Raw genomic sequence first — 7,251 nt, forward strand, 5'->3', positions numbered from 1 at the left:
TCCCTCTGATACTTATCAGTTTTAGTTTATGTTTATTATCCATAGCTTGGGCTACCATTAAAAAGGCCCTGTCATGTGTAGCCACCCTTCAAACCTCTTTTGAAGGGGCATCTACAGGAGGACATCATATGAAAATTTTGCGGTTGAGAAGGTTTATACTGAGAAAGGCATTGTCCTTTTTTTCAACTTTACAATGTCTTTTTTGAGGTGCAGTGATTAGAACTCTACAGTCTATTCCAACTGTGATTGAATAGTAGAATGTATAAGGGCAGTACATACTTGCAGTTTTATTTCTGATGCTTTTCTTATTATGTCTGAATGATATTTTACTTTTTCAATGCTGCTAAACACAGGTCAGCTTTGGGGGGACAGTTCAAAGACAAAGAACTCTTTCTTGGTCACTCATCCCTGGCTTAGAGTCCATAAGAATTTTCCAACATGATGTTGGAAATTCATCCCTCAACAGGGGCCACTTTACACTTGTTCATATTGCAGCTTGGTCTGCTGGGTTGTTTGAACTGAGAAGCGGGGAGTAGTGAAGTACGAAGGCAAGCCATTTCAATGTTTAATTAAGAATTCAGAAAAGCTCCTGAAAAAGTTCCTATTTTGCAGATGGTCATGCTCAATTTTCTATTTATTCTAGGGATCATTTCTTCATTCTACCAGTCGAAATGGTATTACTGATACTTCGTTTCAGAGGTGAAATGGCCCCAAATCATTCAGTATTAGAAAGAAAAAAGAATGACAAGCTTCACATACAAATAGTATATACATACATACTCATTTGCACATGTTTAAATGTTTATTTGAAAGAGCTATTACTTTGTGTAAGTTGCTATTTAAAACCATCTAATTAAGATTGATCTATGCTTTATTCAGACTGCAAGTTATTGATTATAATTTTATGTACATAAACAGGATTTATATTTTAGTTCAAAAGAGGAGGGCATGTACACCATCACCAAGAGGTTCATGGTAAAAAAAATCGCAAGGATAAACAGCTACATATAATAGTAGCACATGTAAAGTTTAAGGTGCAATGCTATGCATGTTTAGAAAGAAAAAGGATCTACAACTGTCAACATTGCCCCAGCCAGCGTTTAAAGTCCTTTCTCATGTAAGAATACTTTTGAGGCCTCAGAAAGTATCTGAAGAGACCCATCCTCCTGGAGAGCATATTCCAGCAAGCTGTCTTTTCTCAGCTGTAAGACAGTAGCTGTTTTTTCAGTGATTCCTTCTTTTTCACAATTATACTAGAGGATAGCTAGCATATGTGGCTTTTCCACCATGGTTAAATCTGTCTTTAGCCATCAAGATATAGCCTTTGTCACCCCACATTTCACTTCAGCTGAAAGGAAAAAACCAAGCATTAAAACTTTGGCATGTCTTGCTGCACACAGTCACACCACTGAGTAACTTAGCATGATAAGCAAAGATAACTCATTCCCAGTCCTTTTCATAGAGATACTCTGGGAATGCAGAACTGAAAGGAACTATACTTTTCCCACTAGCCTCTGTCTATCACTGAACTATTACTCCAATGCTTACTCTCTCTTCCTGCCTCATTCTGTATAATTTCTATTAAAATGCAAGCCCTTGGACAGGGACTTTCAAAAGAGTTGTGCAAGGCTTAAAATAGTATAGGCATTTATGCTACTGTAAAAACAACAACTACTACTACTCTGCTGTGGGTTGGCATGTACACCATCAGCTAAGTCCATCTGTAGCTCTTCTGCCACAGTGTTCCACTTGGTTATCACCCTTTCCGGTGCTCCTCCATGACAATATATATACCTTGTTTTCCCAGTTTTATATATTTGGGAAACAACCTTGCCTAAAAACATGGAATATAAGACATTGGACGAATTCACATGCTTCAACAGCCTGTTGTTGGTTATTCAACCCCCACTGAGCTGTGATGTGTGCCAACCACCCTTTTGAATATGTAGAGCCTAATCAGGGAGGGTTGCCATGTTGTCTGAATCCCCAACTTCACATGACAACTCCCTGCCCCAATTTGGGGTTGCGTATCCAAAATGGTGCTTACATATGCTGCGGCTCACCATGGGGTAAATAACTCACAGTGAGCTATAGTGTGTTTTGCAAACCAGAGATGGTTTTTAATGATTGAGCAAGTCATCCCTATTATAACCATGTGAGAATTTACCAACATGTATTTGGTAAATTGTGACAACAGCAGCCTCACTCTTAAATCTGAATATGTTGGACCTTACATAACTGTTATGCAAAATGGTCTCCTATCCAGCCTTCTGCAGTCTGGAGTCCCTCTCATGTGGTGTAGTCCAGTCCATCATTGCTGGCCGGCAGAGTTGAAGGCTTGCTAAAATTGTCAAACAGGAGTTCATGTTTACTTGCTCACCTTCCAACTGCTGTTTTACACAGCTGTAAAACACTCCTGACAAAGCAGTTATGAGCCCACAGAAACATCTACCCAGATAGATCTAGCTATTAGTTGTGTTTTGTACATTCAGATTCAGGTTGAGAAAACTTTCCTGGCCAATACCATTTCAGAACTTGGGTGGGAATGTCACCCCTTCACTACTACAATTCCCTGTTGAAATACATGTAGAAAGAAGTAAATGCTGGTGAAAACACTGTATGAACATCAGAATGCTCTCTCTTAGTACCTGTTTTACAATCCAGTATTTCTTGTCATATTCTTCTACACCCTAAAACCCATAACCAATAACAAGAACAGGATGATTCAATGCCAATCTACTGCATTCTGGTTCACAATAAATACCTAGAAACCAAGAAGTTTCCAGATAGTGCAGTTGGTTCAAATTAGCTAGTCTTATACCCAGTGGGAAAGCTGCTAGGAAGCTCTGTTATGCCCTGAGTACTACCTATGCTGATGGACAGTAACTCTCCAAAGGATGGTATACTTCTACTAAGTTATGCCCATTCCTAGATAGTTTTGGATATGCCACACAGTAGATGGGAGAAATCTGTTCTGCTGGCTTGGTGGGAAGTAGAAGCAGCACCAAGAGATTGGCAAAGCTTCTACAAAATGTTCTACAAGATGAAACAAGATCCAGTCCAGCAGCCTGGGCTTCTCTGGCACATGCAGAGTTCACACCCCAGTCTTAAACTTGCTGGGGGGTCTCTGTGTGCCTGATTGAGCAAAGCAGGAGTCCTTAGGCCCTGCCAGCCCCTCTTCCCCCACAGTCCTCCAGCCAGTATCTCAGGGAACTCAGTGCTGGAGCACTGGTGGAGCAGCATGACAATTGTCCAAAGTGGGAACTTTCAGCAGTTCTCATCTGCTTCCTGCCCTGTGCTGCTGCCACTGCTGCTGAACAATCCTGCTATCCTGGCATCCACAGGAACATGGGGCAGGGAACCTGGCGTTGGCAGCAGCATGTGTGTGGGGGGGTGGGGCTCCTTGCCCTGGGCTTCCAAGCCCAGAATGAATCAACCCTGACCTGCTCCCTTCTCAGCTGCAGCAAAGGAAAGGCCACCTTGCCCTGGGCTTCCTGCACAAGTTTGCCTGCCTGCCCACCCTTCCCTGCTGCTCAGCAGTGGTGCACCACTGAGCAGTAGGGGGGGCAGGCCAGCTTCTCCTTCCTGCCACTCTGCTGGCCTGCCCCTTCAACCTGATTGGGGCAGTTCTGGCTAGCTGGGTTGGGGGGCACAATTCTGCCTGGCAGCACTGCACCTATGCAGGATGCTGACTGGCAGAATTCAGAAGAACTGGGTTGCATAAGTGCTGGGTTGGGAGCAGGGTTATTTTGCCAGTCAGTGCCCTGCTTGTGTGCAGGACTGACAGGCAGAGTTGTCTTCCCCGTAACCTGCTAGTGGAGCACTTTGCTAGATGGAGTGGGAGGTAGGGTGAGAAGGGCCTAGCCAGCTGCTTCCTCTCCAGAGGAGCTTGAAAAGGGAGGTGTGGAATGACCAGAGTTTCTTTGCTGATCTGGCCAAGGAGCTCTTACATTTTTTGACCTGATAGTGACTTAGCCTATTCTTTGGGTTCAAATTATGCACTAAGCCACATAAACTCTAGAACAAGCCATGGCTACTTTTGATGGTTTACAAGCCACTCCAGGGAAATAAGTTCACATGACACATTAACTCCTCCCCCCCCCACCCGCTCCATTGTTTAGTGTGTCATACAAACCAAGTCTTTGGGTGTGGTGGAGTCATATTCATCTCTTGCGGGGCTTTAGAGAAAACAAGGAAGTGTACTAATCCATGTTCCTACTGTTTGGACAGTTTTTCTCCTGACTCAGAACTGGAAGGAGGCATGACCTGCCTCAGTAGCCACAGAGATGGCCCTACTACCAAAGCCAGAGCCATTAACAAAGTTGTTTTCAGGATTGTACGAGTGTGTTTCATGTTCTTTAAAAGGCAGACAATAAGAGGCTTATGAATCAAGCTTCAAAATTCAGGGCCTTAGTAGGCTATTTAATACAAAACCAGTATCCCAGTTTTTTTAAAACTACCAAGACACCTGGTCTATGCTCAGCAGCCTCAGCAGGAAGCATCATTCACAGCCACACTGCTGACTGTTGTGAAAGTGCTTCTCCATCTCCTTCCTTCTATATGTGAAAGATGCATGAGATGTGTCATGAGAGAGACAGACTTTGCAATTAACCACAAAGTTGAAACAAAGGAAACACTCTCATATATAGTTGTAGAGATCTAATGAACTAGCTCATCTTCCTTGTTAAAAAAGCTGGTCTAGTCAAACTCTGGGCCACCCAATAACTGTCATCCTCTGAGTGATTCACAAAAAATAATGAATTGGAAGTCAAAGATACAAGTAAAAGTTGCATCTTGTTATAAAGTCAGATAGGAAAGCTAAAAAATAAGGTGTGTGCAAAGTCCAGATATGCTGTTGGGTGCCCAAAGTGATTAATGCCCATTTCCATGTACTACTTCTGTCTGGTCTCACTATCTCCCTACTGTTATGATCACTCTTTCCTTTCCGTCAGAAGAGAAAAATAAGTTCTTTTTAAAACTTTATTGCAATGAAGGGAACAGAAAAAAATGGTTTCCTTCCCATTCTCCTGTTCACCTGAGCACATTTTCTGTTCACATCCCCCTTCTGAACCCAGTTCCCGGCCGCTTCTTCCCTTCTCCTTTCCCCTCATTGGCTGGGGTACCGGGGAGTTTACAATCTTTCCCGCCCGCCTACATCGCACTGCTCCAACACTGGCCCTTCTTCCCAATTCAGACCTGCCCCTGGTGAGCTACAATAGGCTCATTTTGTTCTGCCAAGCTTGTCAATTAACAATCAGAAAGTCATTGAGTCAGTATTTGGCCATCCTGCCTTTTCTCACACCTTGTGCTATCTGATCTTAGCCCCACCTCTCCTTTGGGCTAAGTAATTTTCTTTGTTACCCTTTTAAATCTTTCTACTCCCTTGTTTCAAATCATCCTTTCACACCTATCACTACTGGTCATCTTTACTTTGTAGCAAAACATGAAGAGCATGATCATCTCTTCATGTTTTGCTACATCTGTTGGTTATAATATGGGTTGTTTCATGAGGAACCCAGACTGCATGGCTTATTTGTAGGGTGGGCAGTCATGACATGAGAATTTGTTCACCATGTCAATTTTATAAATTATTATGAGATATTTAATCTGTGCAATAACCAATGTCAACAAATTGTTTATCTGCCAATCTTCAGAAATTAAATGCGTTTGATCCAGGACAAACTTGTTTTCTCTCTCTCTCTCTCTCTCTCTCTCTCTCTCTCTCTCTCTATATATATATATATATATATATATATATATATATATATATATTTAAATCTTGTCCATAAGGCATCTTAAGTGAAGGACAACTGATTTTAAAAAGAATTCAAGTACCTCCAAATTTCATACCCTACAACTCGATTGGTGGTTATGTTTTGCTTCCAAAGGTGGAAATAGTTAATTGAGTACCAAAATAATTAGATTGGTGAAATGGAAAGAGCCATGTCAAATAATGTTTGCATCAATAAAATGCTAATCAGTTATCTAGAGTTACTATGGGCCACTATTTTAGTAGCTTCCTTGTAATAACACTTGTCTATTTTGCTGGCAATTGAAAGTGTTGGAAAATTCAGAATAAATCCTGGCAGAAAAAGGTTGAAAAAGGTTGCCTTTGTTTTATGCAAAAAAGTTGCTTATATGTGGCTTTGTGTTATAAAACCAAACCTGTGCACCCCTTTTGCAGAAAGTAGGAGCATTCCAAGCCAGGTTACTAATTAGCATTGCTGTTCCTGTAAGAGACTGGAACTCACAGCCTGAGAGCAGCTAGTCTTGTGCTGATCAGTAACAGCTGATAAGGCAGCCAGAGGAGGTTTTTTTTTTTTTTTTAGCAGCATTGCAATCACCCTAATTTGCATGATCAAACTCAGAGCTAAATTCTTGCCTTCCTCCATTAAGTCAGTCTCTTGTAATCAACACTATTGTCTCCTCAGGAGCTCTACCACATTCTTTTGAGTGTGTTCCCCTTATTTCATCACCACCTGCCCTGCTGATATGTCATGTGACTTAGAACCTATAAAACGATCTGTAGATGTTCTGGAAGTTTGTAGCCGGTGTTAACCTCTACTTGGCAGCAATGTTCATAAGGTTTGTCTTTGCAGAGGGTACCTAAGGGCTTAGTCTAATAAACTGCTGAGGCTTGTAAAAAAAATCCCTCTCCCTGTGAATCTGAGCATACATTCTCCCAACTGGTATTTGGAGATTCCCTGACAACACCATTACACACTAGGAAGCCCTAAATATATATAATGATTATATTCTAGAGCATGGAGCTATGCAATATGGCTCTTAAAAATGAAAAATTTGCAATTGTTTGGTGACTGCATTGCCTGTCACCTGCCTGCAAAACCACATGTGTCCCATTCACATCATCATATTCCTTGTTATGCTGTGTTTGCCAGTGGAAAACAGGGCATAGGACTGGAGCAGTATGTCTTCAAACATAGGGCCAGTATATTGAGATAAGATTTCATGGTGCCCATTGTGCAAATATGAGTAAAGGATTTGATTAGATGAGACAGCATAGTTCTGATTACAGAGTTATGATCCTTCCATTCTCTCACAAAGAACACTCCAGGCCTCTTTTCAGCCAATTTTTAAATGAAAAAGTCAAGTAGGACTACCTTCAGGCTAGTGTCAGTGTGTTTAACACATGCACTTGGAAGGAAGTCCAGTTGAACTCATTTCTCCTTTGCTGCTGCTGCTGCTTTCACTATTTCTTCTGGAATTGTATGGACTACAGATTGACCCTGC

The sequence above is a fragment of the Varanus komodoensis genome, unplaced genomic scaffold (genome assembly GCF_004798865.1).
Source record: "Varanus komodoensis strain SLA01 unplaced genomic scaffold, ASM479886v1 scaffold5, whole genome shotgun sequence".
Lineage (NCBI taxonomy): Eukaryota > Metazoa > Chordata > Lepidosauria > Squamata > Varanidae > Varanus > Varanus komodoensis.